The sequence below is a fragment of the Electrophorus electricus genome, chromosome 1 (assembly GCF_041902795.1).
Source record: "Electrophorus electricus isolate QZ-2024a chromosome 1, ASM4190279v1, whole genome shotgun sequence".
In the NCBI taxonomy this organism is placed as follows: domain Eukaryota; kingdom Metazoa; phylum Chordata; class Actinopteri; order Gymnotiformes; family Gymnotidae; genus Electrophorus; species Electrophorus electricus.
The window spans coordinates 40232006-40251310 of NC_137497.1; the positions used below are offsets into that span (position 1 = coordinate 40232006).

General features: G+C 48.9%; 1 protein-coding gene across 4 annotated transcripts in view; it reads right to left on the reverse strand.

Annotated features, from left to right (window-relative positions):
* The window catches only part of LOC113580013 (mannosyl-oligosaccharide 1,2-alpha-mannosidase IC), a 145953-nt gene that overhangs the window by 98708 nt on the left and 27940 nt on the right, over positions 1-19305 (reverse strand). The window contains exon 2 of one of the 4 annotated variants that reach the window (XM_081719753.1): positions 11831-12300. The exons of 2 other annotated variants lie outside the window; for them this stretch is intronic. The gene's annotated coding sequence lies outside the window, so the exon portion shown is untranslated. Of the gene's footprint in view, positions 1-11830; positions 12488-19305 lie in introns of those variants that run through there. One more of the 4 variants, XM_081719760.1, reaches the window with a different exon arrangement.

Sequence of the window (19305 nt, forward strand, 5' to 3'; positions counted from 1 at the left end):
CGCCACACACTAAGCTCAGCACATGCACACACTAAGCCCCACCAAGTATCCACTATTTACCACCCGACATCCGTACTAAGCACCAGCACAGACTAAGCACCAGCATGCCTGCGTGCTGAGAACAACCTCGTGCTGTGCACCATCACCCGCGCATAAATCAACATCTGGGTAAACAACAGCCCGTCTGGGCAGAGAGGCGCCGGACAGGAATGCGGCCTTGAATAAAGCGCGCGTGATTTAGCGCACAGTTCAGGGTGCGCTGATAACGACACAGGGAAGAGGTACAAGTTATAAGAGTTAGGACCGCTGACTGGGGACATGGGCAGATCCAGTGATAATCCCTCCCCCAAGCACTAGACCAAGTGGCTTTTGGATGAGTGTGGGTGAATATGTGTGTGTGTGTGTGTGTGTGTGTGTGTGTGTGTGTGTGTGTGTGTGTGTGTGTGTGTGTGAGAGTGTGTGTGTGTGTGAGAGTGTGTGTGTGTGTGTGTGTGTGAGAGTGTGTGTGTGTGTGTGTGTGTGTGTGTGTGTGTGTGAGAGTGTGTGTGTGTGTGTGTGTGTGAGAGTGTGTGTGTGTGTGTGTGTGTGAGAGTGTGTGTGTGTGTGAGAGTGTGTGTGTGTGTGTGTGAGAGTGTGTGTGTGTGTGTGTGTGTGTGTGTGTGTGTGTGTGTGTGTGTGTGAGAGTGTGTGTGTGTGTGTGTGTGTGTGTGTGTGTGTGTGTGTGTGTGTGTGTGTGTGTGTGGCCATGGGTATGTAACATGCATTCATCACTCACACTCTCATCGCTCTCTCTGCATGGGACCACATGGGACAGACTTCCCTCTTCAGCAGACATGTGACTGGTTTCGCTTCACTCTTCTTCTCTGTTACCATGACTACAGTGCCCTGCATCAAGTACTAGTATAGCATTACTGCAAACACAGAAGGGCCTGGACTGAGTGAACCACTCCGACTCAACACTCCGCTACGTGGGACTCACACTCTTCTGCGTACGCCTCACACTCCACTGTTTATGACTCACACAGCTGCGTACGACTCACACTCCGCTGCGTACGTCTCATATCGCCGTGTGCGACTCACGCTACGCTCTGTACGACCCACTCCACAATGTACAACTCACCCTCCACTGCGTATGAGCCACTCTCTCCTGTGTACGACTCACACTCCACCGTTTACGGCACAGGCTCGGTCGTGTACCAGACACACTCTGCTGTGTGAGAGGCGTGTCCTGCTGCGTGTGACCCACCTCCACTCCAGTGGAGTAAACCCTCTTAACACTTTTCCTCTGGCTGCGTTAAGAGCAGCAACTAGAACATTTGAGGCAAAAAGTTCAGCTGCAGTTCAGGCTGGGAGAGAATGTTCCCTCTGCAGCGAGCCTTGCACATGAGCGGGACTTCCAGTGAAGAAAATGCTTACTCCCCATTCTTTGTGTCGCAATGTACTCTCTTTCCTCCCAATTGTGACTGTGTGTGTGTGTGTGTGTGTGTGTGCGTGTGTGTCTGGTGATATAGAATTCCATGTCTCTGTTTCTCTATTGCAAATGGACAGGGTGTTTGGCAAGGCAGTGGCATTCAGAAAGCACTACATCAGAACAGGCATCGCTTCCACCAACACAAAATGTGAGTGTGTGTGTGTGTGTGTGTGTGTGTGTGTGGGTGGGTGCGCGCGTGTGTGTTTCTGTATGAGAGTGAGTGGGAAGACAAAAGGAGAGAGTGGGAGGAGCAGGTCTTAAAATCCCTATTAAATATAGTAGCCGTGGTCATTTCTGCTGGTCAGTGTGCCCAGACGCTGCCTGATTTGGTCCCAGCTGCCACCTGCAGGGTGGCGCAGCAGACCCAGGTGCCAGCTGTTATGCCTCAGCGCCGCAACGCTGCAGCAGAACAGGCGTCAGCCAGCAGGAGACGGAGAGGGGCCTCCCTGGGACGGGGGGTGAAATACAGGCAGCTCAGCTCCTACAAATCAGCTCCGTGAAGGAGGAGGCCGAGGTCACCCGTCCGGGAGACGCCCCGGCCTGGACCAGACGCTGAATAACTGCCTGGAAAGAGAAGAAGAGAGGCTGAGAGAGAGAGATAGAGAGAAAAAGAGAGAGAGAGAGAGAGAGAGAGAGAGAGAGAGAGAGAGAGAGAGAGGAGAGCAGGGGCAGACGGATACAGGAAGACTAGAGAGAGAGTGAGAGGCCAGAGGAGGTCATTTTCTGGCTACCCTTCAATCTGAGGCAGATATCATTTCTTTACAGCGTGTACCAACGCTGAATACTGAACCTCAAGTTTTTGCCCTCGCTGAGTACTGACACCAATACTGGCTGTTCTGTTACCTCCTCTATAAGCTGTGGACTGCTTCAATACCTGCCCATTTGCATAAGGCATAAGTTATTCATCTAAGGAATAATGTTAGTCAGGGTCTAGGTATCAGTATTTGCTCTGAGGCATAAACTATTGCCGATACATATCAGACCTCAATTCTGCCTGAGATTCAGACAGAGGCAACAAAGCCTGCAAGCATGAAATTACATGTGAAAAATATGTGAGAACATGTACAGAACTGCCTAAGCCTTTGTGTGTGTTTGTGTGTGTGTGCATGTGAGAGAGAGAGAGAGAGAGAGAGAGTGAGAGTGAGAGAGTGAGAGAGAGAGAGAGAGAGAGAGGAGTGAGAGAGCTTTGACAGTAACCTGATGCTATTCACTCCTTTTAAACCTCAATCCCTGGAGCTTCTTTACTGTACATGAATAAAACATCAGGCAATGCACAAACCTTCCAGTATCTATGTCACACACACACACACACACACACACACACACACACACACACACACACCCTATGCCCGTTACCATGCAAAAGATGTCTGTCTTTCTTGTACTGGCCACTATCTGGCACTCTTCTGCCACACCCACTGTGTCATGGGCCCAATCACAGCTTGCAGTTTTCCAGCTTGGCCTCTAACCTTCAACCTGGGCACAGGCTCCTACTGAGTGGCAGGGAGCTACTACAGCCGCTCAGGGACACGACCCACAGCACACAGCAGGAGAGTGTTGAAGAAGAATGGCTGTAGTGTCTCTCCTCCACCTCTCACTCTCTCCCTGCCTCGCTCTGTTCTCTGTCTCGCTCTGTCTCTCACTGTCTCACTCTGTCTCCCCCAAGACGGTGGGATCATTACGGGGATGTTGTATGCGATCTGCATCACGATCACCTGCACCCACTACCACACACACACACACACACACACACACACACACACAATCATCCTCTAACATAGCGTAATATAAGCCAGACAAACATGCAGCTCACACATCACTCACACTCACCCTTCATTACATGTAGCAACTCCTTCATATACACACACACACACACACACACACACCTGACCTAAATACAGGGCATTCTGGGGCGTTGTATGTGTGTGCGTGCATAGTGCAAGCAGCTGCAATGATCTGACAATGAATCAAATCGTAAATCAACATCGTAAAATTGGATGTATGTGTGTGTGTGTGTGTGTGTGTGTGTGTGGCTCTGTGTGTGTGTGTCAGGGAAAGAGAGAATGAGTATATGAGCTTGCTCTATTCATCTGGGTGGCACTAATATTTTCCTGAATACTGATGAGAAACACTGAAAAAGATCTTTGATCAGTCTGATAGGCCCAGTAAGTGTGTGTGGGTGAGTGTGGGTGGGTGTGTTCGAGATCTTTGACACTCATGCAAAGTGACAGATATGCTCGCAGAAAACACACTGGAAGGCGGATGTCTACTGGTGACGGAGGCTGATCACTGCTCTCACACAGTGAACACAAGTAGAGGCTTTTGAAGGTGAAACTCAGCTGTGGTATCCTGCAGCTCCTGATTACAGACCACAGCTAAATCACACACACACACACAGGCTTGCTTGCATATAAACACAAACACGCATGAGTGCGCATGAGCACACACATATAGACATACATAACCACACACACACGAACATGCATGAGCGCGTGCGCACACACACACACACACACACACACACACACACACACACACACACAAATGCATGAGTATACACATACAAACACACACAACCACACACATACAAAAACACATAACCACACACAACCAAACTTGCATGGGCACACACACACACACACACACACACATACACAAACAAACATGCATGAGCACACACACACAAACATGCATGAGCACACACACACAAACACACATGAGCACATACATACAAACTCATATGAACACACACACAAACACACATGAACATATACATACAAACTCACATGAATACACACACAAACACACATAAGCACACACCCAACTTGCATGGGCACACACACACACAAACTTGCATGGGCGCACACACACACACACACACACACACACACACACACACACACACACACACACACACACACACACACACACACACATATACACACACTTGTATGCATACTCGACTTGACTTGACTTCCAGCGTAGCAAATAAGATACAAAAACAAACAAACCCACACCACTGGCCACATAAATATGCATCACACACACACACACACACACACACACAAACACGCACATGCTCTGCAGACAAACACCCATGCATATGCATCAGGCTTTAGACACCAGTAAATTAAACACTAATTGGCCTTCCTCTTCACCCACCTACCCATCCAGTAACTCTCTCTCTCTCTCTCTCTCTCTCTCTCTCTCTCTCACACACACTCACACACACACACACAGAGTAACTAAAGTACTGAGTCTTTCTGCACCTAATGTTTTTGCTGTGGCCCTGAGTTCTCTGTCCGACTCCGCACCAGTTCCTGACTCCGAAACCTCCAGAGGCTCTGCTGAAGTCGTGCTAACATGCTAATTTTGCTAATAACCAACTAAAAGAATAAAGGACAGGCTAGCGTTTCCTAACAGAGGCCATGCTAGCTGGTCCTCGAAGGCTTTCAGGCTGTGTTAGTCATGTTAGAATGAATGAGGGGAAAGAGAGGGATAACACACACACATAGTCTGGCAGGAAGAGGTTTATGACTAAGCTTTGGTTAGTAGCAAAAGCATGTTTATTAAATTCTGTGCTCCCAAAATATAGCTAATATGCAGTTATATTATCAATAGTCTACACTGTCCCCCCACCCCAAATAATACTGTTTACATTATATACCACTGGTGAGCAAGTGATAGAAAAATAAGATAAACATATTACGTAAATAAAAAGAAATCAACCTCTTCATATGGGTACTTTACATATTCTTGGTTACTGAGAGTGATACTAATCCAAACTGCTCATTAGTTTGACTGCAGGGACGCACTGCTGTATATGTGCTTATGATCCCCTTCTGTTAATATTCTGATGTGTTCTGTAATGTATGTCTATTAGCAAAATGACAGGAAATCTGACCAATGAAAATCATTTTGACGACGGGGACTGACCTACAGCAACCTTCTCAATGTTCTGAAAAGTAGAGTATGACATTATTAGTAAAACATCATAGTCTGTGTACGCGCTACTTCTTCAGGGCTACCCTACCAATGAAAGCCTCACAGTATTGTAGTGATGTTGGACAGCTTCATGTATAATTGATAGCCAGAACGAGGAAACCTATGGATCGGTGTGAGCCTGGCTGACAACTAGCCTGCAACCAGGGTTCAGCCATCTGCTGTCGCTGAGCTGCAACTGCTGGGGTGGTATATTAAAGAATTACATTTAAGTTTCAGATCTACCATACAGAACTCACTTCCAGTCTTAGGCGGCAAGCTGAGCTCACAGATGGGAAGTCTGGAGACTTCACTTTCTGCGTTTGTGTGGGAACCACGCCTTTAAATAGCCTCTAAACAAAGCTGGCTATTGCTGATCTCTTAAAGAAGAAGATAATGTGGCAGCTGCATCTGGATTACAGGTAATCATATTCTCGGCTCAACCACGAAAGTTTTTCAAATCCTTTAACACATACAGACATCTGAGACTTACAAAGAACTCATATCACCCATCAAGTGTAATGCTGATGGACAAAAATACAATCCCTGGTAAACCACATCCCTAATCAAAAGAATTTAACCTGTAATATGCAGAAATGCATCACATCCATAATTTGCACCAGAGTTTATGTTATGACAGATGGTGGAAGGTAGACCTCTCTTTCTCTCATGCGCGCACACCAGCCACCCCACCATACCAACCCCACCCTTGCGGTGGGGCCACGGTGCCACATGTAGTGTGGGGACCACCAGAACTGAGCAGATAAAAGGCATCCCCACACCAGCAGGGGTTTACTTAACAGGTAACGGCAAATAGACACATCAAAGACGCACACTGAGAAAGTGTGTGTTTGCACCAGTGTGGTTATCTAAATGATGGATGTTCTGTGCAACCAGGGTTCAGCCAAAAATTGTAATGTCAGTGCCAAATCAGCTCACTGTCTGAATCTGTAATCTGTAAATGGTGTTAAAGGACTCAGATTAAAGGTTTTAATCCCAACCGAACAAGCTGGCCGAGGAGAGAACAGAGCCCTCCTACTCAATCTACACACATCCGTCTCACCCGAACGTGCCGCGGCTCCCCTGATGCAGCGTTTCAGAGCTGCCTCGCTACTGATCTGCACACACACACATCCATTATTGACCAGCCAATGAAAGAATTATATACAATCCTAGAGAATTCACTTGTTATATTTAAATAAAATCCTAGCAAATGTAATGATGATATTATTATTATTATTATTATTATTATTATTAATAAGAAGAAGAGTGTGTGTGTGTGTGTGTGTGTGTATCCTATTTACATAATTCCATTCTCCCTTTCAACAATATAAAAGACAAAACAAATAAGATTTATGCTACTTTCACATTAGAGGCCACGTTGTTCTTTTTTTTGTGCTCAGGTCGGATTTGTCCATCGTGACGGTAATAACTGTATCTGCCCGTAATGTGAGCGCGTCTGTCCCCCTAACGGCGAGCGTGCCCGCACTGAGACACGTTTGCACGTCACCAATTACCAAAAAAAAAACCCAAAACATCATTTGCTTTGGAGGAGGCCTGCTGGTGTGCTGCTGCATCGCTCCTGCACTGTGTTGACGGCGCCATTGCTTAGCACACGTACACATGCCAAAAGCCACAGGAATCCTGACCTTTCTCATCTAAAACCACACGCGAAAATGACTCAATTCTGAAAAAGATCCAATTTCTGTGTCCACGCGGCCGCAGTCACATTAAGGCAAAAAAGTCGGATTTGAGTCACTTCGGCTTGGTAATGTGTACGTAGCATTATAAACACGAGTCAATAAAAGCAGCAGCTACATACGAAAAAGTGTCATAACCCTGAAACCTGAGATCAGGCAATAGTCAGGTTAAATTTTTTTTACATAATGTACAAATAATAGTATTGAATAGAATATTTTCATACAGTAACCAATATATAACCAGCACACAGAAAACAAGCTTATACTAAATGTAATACTGCCAGAACTAACGCATTAAAGTGCTAAACTAAAACTAACATTAGAAATAAAATGAACACGATTTCATTTACTCTTTAGCAGCACCAATAAAAAAAAAAAGCACGATTTAGACGCTGAAACGCAACGAACGATGGAGGGTTGTTGGGAAGCTGGCCTGCACCCCGAGCCTCGTGAGAGGGGACGCGTGGACAGGTGAGACCCCCTAAAGGACGTCAGCCTGGGTTTGTTGGGCTTAACATTGTGCTCACACGAAGCATTCCTTGACATCTCTCGTGAAGCGTTCTTGTGAGTAAACTGGTGGTGATGAACTCCATGTGTATGGCAAGCTTGTTGTCATATGGTGTTAGAAGTGTTTGACCGCTGCTAAAAACAGAGGCCTATATAGAATCTGAATTAATTCTCTGTGGGAATAAAAAAACTTCTTAGGAGGTTTCCACCTAGTGGCAGGGTGGAGTCCCTGCGGCTTTCTCTGATTCATCTGAGCATAATGTCAACGTGGCAAAGAAAATGACCAGACACAGCTACAGAGTCACTACTCAAGCATAATTTTTTAGACATTACCCCTTTGCAAGTTCTGAGTGGAAAACCCAACAAAACCCACCAAAAACCAATTAACACCTGCTAGAACCTTCTAGAACCTGCTAAAACACATTAAAAGCAGGAGATGATGGACATCTCCAGTGAGCAGGGCCAGTGACACACGAAGAGCTTTAATGACCTGGTGGGTATCACGAACACACGAATAACAACAAGGTGTAGAGTGAGTGGAGAAGAGAGAGGGAGATGTTTATAGTGAGGAGAAAGAAGGGAGATGTGTCTAAAGTGAGAAATAAACAACTGGTGTTGGTTGAACTGTGACAACCTCGTCACAGCGCCAGCATGACACACACACACACACACACAGACACACACACACAGACACACACACACAGACACACACACACACACACACACACACAGACACACACACACACACACAGACGCGCTCGCTGGAACACATGCAGGCACAGGACGGCAAAGTTGGCAGCTACAGCAGACAAGCCTTGGCATGTGGGAACTTAGACACGATGCACATCAGGCTCCAGATCTCACAACAACAGTTCCCTGTCCCAGTGCTAACCCCCAAACACCCCAGCCCTAAGCCCCAACTACCCCAGTCCTTACCCCCAAACACCCCAGCCCTAAGCCCCAACTACCCCAGTCCTTACCCCCAAACACCCCAGCCCTAAGCCCCAACTACCCCAGTCCTTACCCCCAAACACCCCAGCACTAAGCCCCAACTACCCCAGTCCTTACCCCCAAACACCCCAGCCCTAAGCCCCAACTACCCCAGTCCTTACCCCCAAACACCCCAGCCCTAAGCCCCAACTACCCCAGTCCTTACCCCCAAACACCCCAGCACTAAGCCCCAACTACCCCAGTCCTTACCCCCAAACACCCCAGCCCTAAGCCCCAACTACCCCAGTCCTTACCCCCAACTACCCCAGTCCTTACCCCCAAACATCCCAGCCCTAAGCCCCAACTACCCCAGTCCTTACCCCCAAACACCCCAGCCCTAAGCCCCAACTACCCCAGTCCTTACCCCCAAACACCCCAGCCCTAAGCCCCAACCACCCCAGTCCTTACCCCCAAACACCCCAGCCCTAAGCCCCAACCACCCCAGTCCTTACCCCCAACTACCCCAGTCCTTACCCCCAAACATCCCAGCCCTAAGCCCCAACTATCCCAGTCCTTACCCCCAAACACCCCAGCCCTAAGCCCCAACTACCCCAGTCCTTACCCCCAAACACCCCAGCACTAAGCCCCAACTACCCCAGTCCTTACCCCCAACTACCCCAGTCCTTACCCTCAAACATCCCAGCCCTAAGCCCCAACTACCCCAGTCCTTACCCCCAAACACCCCAGCCCTAAGCCCCAACTACCCCAGTCCTTACCCCCAAACACCCCAGCCCAAAGCCCCAACTACCCCAGTCCTTACCCCCAAACACCCCAGCCCTAAGCCCCAACTACCCCAGTCCTTACCCCCAAACACCCCAGCACTAAGCCCCAACTACCCCAGTCCTTACCCCCAAACACCCCAGCCCTAAGCCCCAACTACCCCAGTCCTTACCCCCAACTACCCCAGTCCTTACCCCCAAACATCCCAGCCCTAAGCCCCAACTACCCCAGTCCTTACCCCCAAACACCCCAGCCCTAAGCCCCAACTACCCCAGTCCTTACCCCCAACTACCCCAGTCCTTACCCCCAAACACCCCAGCCCTAAGCCCCAACTACCCCAGTCCTTACCCTCAAACATCCCAGCCCTAAGCCCCAACTACCCCAGTCCTTACCCCCAAACACCCCAGCCCTAAGCCCCAACTACCCCAGTCCTTACCCCCAACTACCCCAGTCCTTACCCCCAAACATCCCAGCCCTAAGCCCCAACTACCCCAGTCCTTACCCCCAAACACCCCAGCCCTAAGCCCCAACTACCCCAGTCCTTACCCCCAACTACCCCAGTCCTTACCCTCAAACATCCCAGCCCTAAGCCCCAACTACCCCAGTCCTTACCCCCAAACACCCCAGCCCTAAGCCCCAACTACCCCAGTCCTTACCCCCAAACACCCCAGCCCAAAGCCCCAACTACCCCAGTCCTTACCCCAAACACCCCAGCCCTAAGCCCCAACTACCCCAGTCCTTACCCCCAAACACCCCAGCACTAAGCCCCAACTACCCCAGTCCTTACCCCCAAACACCCCAGCCCTAAGCCCCAACTACCCCAGTCCTTACCCCCAACTACCCCAGTCCTTACCCCCAAACATCCCAGCCCTAAGCCCCAACTACCCCAGTCCTTACCCCCAAACACCCCAGCCCTAAGCCCCAACTACCCCAGTCCTTACCCCCAACTACCCCAGTCCTTACCCCCAAACACCCCAGCCCTAAGCCCCAACTACCCCAGTCCTTACCCTCAAACATCCCAGCCCTAAGCCCCAACTACCCCAGTCCTTACCCCCAAACACCCCAGCCCTAAGCCCCAACTACCCCAGTCCTTACCCCCAAACACCCCAGCCCTAAGCCCCAACTACCCCAGTCCTTACCCCCAACTACCCCAGTCCTTACCCCCAAACACCCCAGCCCTAAGCCCCAACTACCCCAGTCCTTACCCCCAAACACCCCAGCCCTAAGCCCCAACTACCCCAGTCCTTACCCCCAAACACCCCAGCCCTAAGCCCCAACTACCCCAGTCCTTACCCCCAAACACCCCAGCCCTAAGCCCCAACTACCCCAGTCCTTACCCCCAACTACCCCAGTCCTTACCCCCAAACATCCCAGCCCTAAGCCCCAACTACCCCAGTCCTTACCCCCAAACACCCCAGCCCTAAGCCCCAACTACCCCAGTCCTTACCCCCAAACACCCCAGCCCTAAGCCCCAACTACCCCAGTCCTTACCCCCAAACACCCCAGCCCTAAGCCCCAACTACCCCAGTCCTTACCCCCAACTACCCCAGTCCTTACCCCCAAACACCCCAGCCCTAAGCCCCAACTACCCCAGTCCTTACCCCCAAACACCCCAGCCCTAAGCCCCAACTACCCCAGTCCTTACCCCCAACTACCCCAGTCCTTACCCCCAAACACCCCAGCCCTAAGCCCCAACTACCCCAGTCCTACCTCCTAACCAAGTGGCTGTCTGTCTGACCCCTTCTAACACTTGTCAACGAGACTTTTATCACCCAACCAAAATTACCTCTACAAAATATAGCAGCCATATGAATCATTAAAAAAAAACAAGAGTGAGAAAGAGAAAAAAAGAGAACGTGAGAGAGAGAGTGAGAGGAAGAAAGAAAGCGAGTGAATGAGACAGCTAATTTGACTTGGCTGGGGTGTTGCAGGCGAGAGAGAGAGAGAGAGAGAGAGAGAGAGAGAGAGAGAGAGAGAGAGAAGAGGCATGTACAGTGTGACCTAGTTATGCAGCAGGCTGAAGAGGGTCAGGGGGTGTGAGACAGGCGTGGTGCCACAGGGAGTGAGACAGTAACAAGGTATCAGGAGAGGGGAGGGGAGGGGAGGAGAGGAGAGGGGAGGGGAGGGGAGGGGAGGGGAGAGGAGGAGAGGAGAGGAGAGGGGAGGAGAGGAGAGGAGAGGGGAGGGGAGGAGAGGGGAGAGGAGAGGAGAGGGGAGGAGAGGGGAGGGGAGGGGAGGAGAGGAGAGGAGAGGGGAGGGGAGGAGAGGAGAGGAGAGAGGAGGGGAAAGAGAAATAAAGAGGTGAACTGAGGGAGAGAGGGAGGTATTGAGTGGACGGGTCTTGAACCCAAGCAACAGTGTAACGGACCAGCTGTGCTGCCACCCAAATGACCTTCCACGGAGGCATAGCCTTGCACCCCCTTCCCCCACACAGCTCAGTAACCTTCTACTTAACACACACTTTAGCATTAGCACCACCGCTACCAGGCTGATGCTCCTGAGTGCCAGGGCGAGACGGTGTCTGGGGCCCACCCGGGCCAGGCGACGGTGTGGACCGTAGCCTCTGTTACATCACTGCCCCTCTCCACAGCTGGCATTCAGGGCCAATCATCATGCCCTTCCTGACTTTTAGAGCCACTGCAGCTGAGAGTTTGAGTTTTGCCGCCCACCGTCTAAGCGTTTTTGGTTTTCCTCGTTCTCCCATCCTCAGGAGAGGTAACCGAGGCACCGTATGTTCGGAGGCCTGCGGGAGTAGGAATATGAGACGCTGCTAGCAGCCTCATCCATCTCACACGCGTAATTCATAGCACGGTTAAGCTTATTATACAAACTGAAGCACATTTTCTTTGTGCCGCGATGAAACTGGAGGGCATGCATGAGGGGATCTGAGTGTCCTGATTATGGCAGGGAAGTAAAAATAAAACGCATTACCTATTAAAGAGCAGCACGAAGAAAGGTGAACAGGAGCCCAGGAGCCAATGTAGACAGCCAGACAGCACATGGAGAAGGAGAGAAGAGAAAACAGAAACTTAGGTTAGTCTGCTCATCCATCACGTCTCTGATGCAGGATGACATGCCTGGAATGTTGCCAATACGCTGTCCTGCCTCTCGGAGAAGGCGGCTTTGCTTTCTGAGCTAAAACATAGACATTGTAGATGAAAGTGTCATACATTTTTCGCCGGTGCGTGTATACTGCCTGCTGCATGTAAGTTTATATGTGTGCTAGGGAATGACATCATACACCCCCCCCACCCACACACACACACACTTGTGTCATTAATCATTAATACATTGATCATGTCCAGTGCAAGCGTGGTGACACTGTCTACACTGTGAAATTCTATTGACATGAATTAATTAAGTAGAACAAGCTTGATTAGCCTGGTCGATTCACATTAAACTCTCACACGCATGCGTGTGCCAAAATGCCCTTGAGCACACACTCAGACCATGGCTTGGTCACATAGCTGATGGCCAGACAGAGAGTGTGTGTTTGGGGTCAAACAACACAACACAAAGCTGTTACTTCATCTGAATTGCTACAGTGGGATTAACACACACATATACACACACAAATATGCACACACACACACACACACACACACATACACAAGCACACACACACACACACATGCACACACACACACACACACACACACACACACACACACACACACACACACACACACACACAGAATCATTACGAAATGTTTTTGCAGCCACTAATAATATCGCTCTGTGGGTTTTCTTTTCAGTTCTTGTTTCTACTCTTCTGCTGCAACACACACTACATCTCCTAATGGCTCCTGTCGCTCTGGTGATGGTTTGGTAGTTTAACCCAAAAGTGTTTTCGCATTTCTTTCCACATGAGATTTCACCATATCCTGTGTGAGTGTGTGTGTGTGTGTGTGTGTGTGTGTGTGTATGTGTGTGTGTGTGTGTGAGTGTGTGTGTGTGTGTGTGTGTGTATGTGTGTATGTGTGTGTGTGTGTGTGTGTGTGTGTGAGCACCTCTGGGGCATTGCCTTTATATGGGCCTTTAACTCTTCATACTGTGGCGGTTTGATACTGCCCTGCTCCTCCATGTCTTTCTCCATCGGCAGGTTGTCAATGACGGGGAAACAGCTAAACTGATGGCGTTTCAAATTTCATGAAGTACTTCCCCCATAAATCTTTGAACTTTACGCACTCAATGAAAACATGCAGCTGTGTCTCCATGGTGATGCTCTAGGTGTATCCCAATGGATGAAGTATTTTGTTTTTGAAGTGTTAGTTTGGATGACTTTTCTTCACTCAGCTCATGGTACCCAAGGCTTTGTAATGGTAGCTGTTGGAAATCCTGCTGGGAATTTTGGAACTCTCTTTGGAATTTTGAATGAACTTGTCTAGTCTACAAACTCCTCTGTGCATATTTGTACCTGGGTGTTTGTCTCATTATGCAGAGATATGGTTCACATGTGGCCCCATAGCTTATGACTATAAAGCACAACAGATTCTAAAAGTGATTGATGCAATTCATTTGAGCCAAATTCATATTCATATTTGAATGTGAATTTGTCTTTTGAATGCATAGGCTGCCTTGGGTGCTTTCTCTCCCAGTTCATTAAATGCTAGAATGAAACATCTCGTCTTGCTGTTCTGCATTGTTGTTCATCTTGTTTGTTTATAATATGAAGCATATGTTTCCCCGAGATCTGGATATCTGTGGAGAAACGGCCGTTCAATCTGTTGCCATGGCTCCGGTCCGGCGGTGGTGTTCCAGCTGTGCTCTGTGCAGTGAGGGGCAGAAGTAGCAGGACTGCACCTCTCATTTCTAAATCTGACAGTGCAACATGGCATGCGAAAACATGGAGGACCCATTCATTAAGTTAGTGTTAAGTTTCTGATCGGCTAAACAACGCTTGGACTTCAGCTGCGGTCTGTCTGACACAAGCGCGCGAGCAACATCACGACTCTCCCCCTCTCTGTCTGTCTAGTTCTCACACACTTCGTAACTGACAGGCTGCTGATGTGTGTTCTGTCAGGAGGCAGGAACTGGGAAGCATGCGCAAGACACACCCCCCCCCCCCTTCCCACGCTCAGCCAAAAAATGTCAGGACGCTGCGCCTAGCTAGAGGCAGCCTTAACCTTCACTTCACAGCACCCTAACGGACGGTGCGTGACACAAACTTGGTCCCGTTTAGCTGGGAACGGGAATGCAGGCACTGCCTTGTCTGCTCGGAACAAATGGAACTTCAAATGCTGACAGCACTGTGGGGCTTGGCAACCAGCATCCACAGGAAAGTTGCACAAGCACATCCTAATCCAGCTCTCTGACCACTTCCAGTCAGTCTTGCGAGGAACGTAACTCAAAGGCGCGTTGGCTGTAGCCTTTCCCGATGTGCCTTGGTTAAGTCTGAGCGAGGGATGTTTGTGATTAATCATTCATTCCATAAAACAGGCAGAGAACAAGAACCTCGCTTGTGTAATCCAGCTCAACTCTGCTTTTGAGAACAGTATTGAAATGTGAAAGACCCTGTTGCTATTCAGAGGGGGCGATTTGATTCAAATGAGAGAGGCAACAAGGAGGAGACACACACATGCACACACACACACACACACACACACACACACACACACACTCCTCAAACTGGTTTCCTCTCGTTTGGATCTCTCTGGCAGTACACAAAATGACAAAACCATCTGAAACACAAAGCTGTGTGGTGCTGACCAGGAAAGCCTCACTTCAGCAGGAAGGGTAACACGCAGGTCTGTTCAGACAACAGCTTAAAGAAGCTTTTTGTTATTCAGCCACACTTATACCTCAGCCACAGTGAAGGACAAAAAGAATTTCATGAGTGCTCAGAGCAGTGCTCCTTGCGCACAAACCAGCCCTGTCTGGACAGGAGCACCTGCAAAGTTATCCAGACTGATCATTCATATGATGCAGGCTTAAGTTGAAACAGAGACATAAATGATGGAGCTGGCCGACGGGCCGCGCAGGAGGCAATCAGCAGACGTCAGGAATGTGCTGCCTTGATCCGCCAGCTGCACCAACACCGATCCGTGTTTCTTCCCCAACCGCGGGAGCCGAGCATCGCATAATGGTGCTGTCACTTAAAGCCTGGGGAACGTCCGCTTGAAAACATCTCCGTCACAGGTACACACACACACACACACACACACACACAATGGTCTCATGACATGGGACTCAACATGACACTGAACCGAGAGATGTTTGTTATTTGGAAAATGACATTCAGAAGTGACTTCCTCTTAAGAGGAAAAATCTGAAGTATCATCCAGCTCTAAAGAGCAAACAGCTGTTCCCTGTTAGTGTGCCAGTAGGCCTACAAATAAATAAATACATAAATATATAAATAAAAACAAAGTTGAAAGGACAGTGGATTCTCTGTTCCAGGGGAAAAAAACAAAATCTAACAAGAATGTCTGATGCTTATCAGGCCAGCATTTTCATATAACTGGAAGAGTGCCTGTAAACATTTAAGAGGGAAACACGGTTTTCTGAGAGAGCCAGTTCGGCCTATTAGGGTATCGTAGGCCGAAACAATGAATCAGATGTTGATCATTACCAGGGTTTCGCTCTCTGCAATAAGCCAGTGGAAAAAGTGCTATGTGCTGCAGTGGATGAAGGCCAATCACTGTTCACGCAAGCGTTCTTGATTATGTGTGGCTCCGAAACAAACAAGAGATTTAGGAAACTGGAGAGTTCAGTCTCAGACACCCCTGCTTTTTTTCGAAGAAGTCTGATGTAAACCTCACAAATGTTTCTATCATAAAATGCATCCGGTTCCGGAGGGTCGAGCCATCTGAAGGATTGTGTATGTACAGGGTTAATATTCATTTCAGGGGCAGATTAATCAACAGGTGGCTGGGATTTAACCCCCCGCGGTACAGAGAGGCAATCCGGCTGGCTGCCTGGGGCATCACGCCGTGCCTGTACCTGCCCCTGCCTCGCTGCACACACGCACACACACACACACACACACACACGGCTGTCATATAGCTGTGTGAGGTACGTTGGTAAATGCGTGACCTCATACGGCAGTGTGGTGCATGTTCGATCAGTGCTGCAGGCTGCATGCTTCTGCAAGTGTGAAAAAGTTCCATTGTTGCAATGCAAGCAAAAACTAAATAAGTAAATAAAGAAAAAACACCTGCTCAGGAAACCTAACAGGCCTGACTGTCCATTCCAAGCAGAGCTTCATTAATTTACAAGGACTATTAAACCATAGAAACTGCAGGCAAAAAATGTCTCGGTCGTAATCGTAAAGCAATCCCCTCGGGCATGCGTCATCTCTGTTTAGAATAACACTGCTAGTGTCAAGTCAAGTTGAGTTTTACTGTCACTCATCCATAAAGTAGCTTATAGCACAGTGAAGTTGCATTCCTCCAAGACTGTAGGTTGACTGTTTGAAGCCGGTTTACCTGCATTTTCATTTAATGGCTGCAACAGAACGGAAAATCTGAAAACTCAGATCAAAACAAGCAGTTATGTGGTTTGGAAAGACAAAGTGCTAATTACTTTATTTTGGTTTTAATCTTTTTAAAGTTTAACTTTAAGGCTGTTGAAACAGAAACAAAATAAGATTCCATGGACGTGATGGTTAAGGGAAACCACGGTGTGCCACCGTCTCGCCTGGCGCGGCGCCATCAGGCTGGCAGAAGAAGCGTGGGGGCACGCGCTCCTCCGGCGGGTACAGCGGCAGAGCCCCATCCGCCTGCACCCGGGTGCACTGAACCCGAACAAGTGCTGGTGGGAGCCCGGTAAAGCAGGTAGTAGGACCGGAGGTCGGCGCCGTACACGCCGCTACACAGTACACAGCTGTGCAAGGACAACACCGCCAGCAGCATCCAACTTGAGCGGAACCGGGCATTCCTTACCTCTGTATAAACAGACTTCTGCAGGAAGTTCCTTGAGACATTCACCACTTCAGGAAAAGTGCTATTAGATGGATTTATGGATGTATGGATGGATGGACGGAAAAATTAATTCATTCTAATGAGATTTCTCATCCTGTGAAGTGCAGAGATACCTGCAACTTCACTGAAAAGAGGAAAAATGTCCAATGTCTAAGTACATGCTCTACATATGGCACAGCAAAGTGATCAAGAATCAGGAGGCATGCTGGGAATTGGTTCCCAGTAGCCCTGTGGACATATGGGCTGCGGTAAACAGAAAGACTGGCTTCAGTACCGGTGCTGGGAGCACTGGGAGCATGCTGGAGCTCTGAGCCCGAGCTGCTCTGCTCTGGTGGGTAGCCAGTGGAGGTTGGATTCCTGTGTGAGCTGGGGACTTTGGCCACACAGCTCTGGGCCTGTCTAGCTGTGGACCATCCCGCTAGACGCTGCTAGACGATGACGTCAATTAGGTACCTGTGCCTCAAGGCCAAATCAAATCTCCTTATGAAAATCCCTTGCCAGCAGAATTTCAGGGACAGCATGACGCAAACACAAACACACACACACATACACACACAAAACACACACACACACACACACACACACACGTCATGGTGTGTGCTGCCAAAACAAATCAGCACTGTTTTGCGGACGGTCACGTCCCCTCTTGGGGTGTCAGGTCCTTCTCAGCGAGCCTACTGTTGGGGTGGGGGTTGTAGGTGAAGGCTCAGTGGTCAGCCCATCTTACAAGGGCAGTTCATCTGCCTGCCATGTTCTCCTGTGCAGCTACCACAGGACCCCAGCGTGGCACTGAGCTCATCACAGTCACCTTCTCGAGAGCCTTCAAATGGCCAGCGCTCTTCGCCGAGAAGCTGTCGGACCGCACCGCATTGTCCAAACACACAAACGCGACTAACATCACGCGACTGCTGTTCTCTCGAACAGACATCTGATATCTGATATTGTGTCTTTCTCGGAGGTTGGCATGAATTCACCACAAGGAGGGACAGATGCCATGCTTGGCAGACCCTCGTGAGGAAGGACCTGAGTCTGGCTAAAACTGGACCTCTGTGTCCTCATTTAATTCACTTCTAGCACTGCTCCGCTGAATGTGATCTTTAAACTCAACAGAAAAGGTAAATAAGCAGCACAAACACTTACCCCCTTCCGACTAACTAAGAAGGGGCAAAAATTAAACTGGCTAAGGGCTGATCGCTGATTTTCTTGGCTACTGGTTGGTGGAGAGTGCAGTACATAAGAACTAGGAGAGAAAGCAGTCAGGGCTGGAACAGACACTGCCAAACACATCTGACACCCTGAGGCACCGAAGGGGTTAAACAGGCTGGATCAGAGGGGCTGAAATCAAGCAGCGCCACTGGGCATGAGTCAGACTCACGACAGGGCGGGTGAGACGGCAACGAAGGCTCGTCTGTACGTCACATTAACGTCAAAACTAGAGTGCACAAAAACACAAGGTGAAATATATGAACCCCATAAACCTGCTCACTCACAGGCACAAATGTGAACCTCGTCAGCACAGAAAGAAGAATTGCGTGCACATTTATCATAATATTGCGCTCAAGCTGTCTTTTTTCATTCTCTAATGTTTATTTCCTTCTCAATGTGATCGCTTGCCAAGTGCATTACCTTTGGCTGCTCTGTGCTGGGGTTTTGGCCTGGGGTTGAACAGTTTGGCGGGGTTGCTTCATGGCCGTTTCTGTCAGCAAATGCTATTGGCTGCTGACTACTGGTAGTGAAGCTTAATACTTTTTTATGAGCACACATTCACTGATTCACATTGGCCAATTGCCACTTATGATGAGTATTGATAATGTGATCACAGCTTTTTGTACTGAAGCTCTGAGCGGTGAGATGAAAGTTATGGGTTAGTTAAATAACTGAGTTAGCATTTGCCCTGTGCTACAAAGATTAAACCTGTTTGAGCGCCATATTATGATAAATGTTCATGTAGTTACTCTTTCTGTGCTCACGGGTTTCACATTTGTGGTATTTACATATGCAAGATGATCAAACT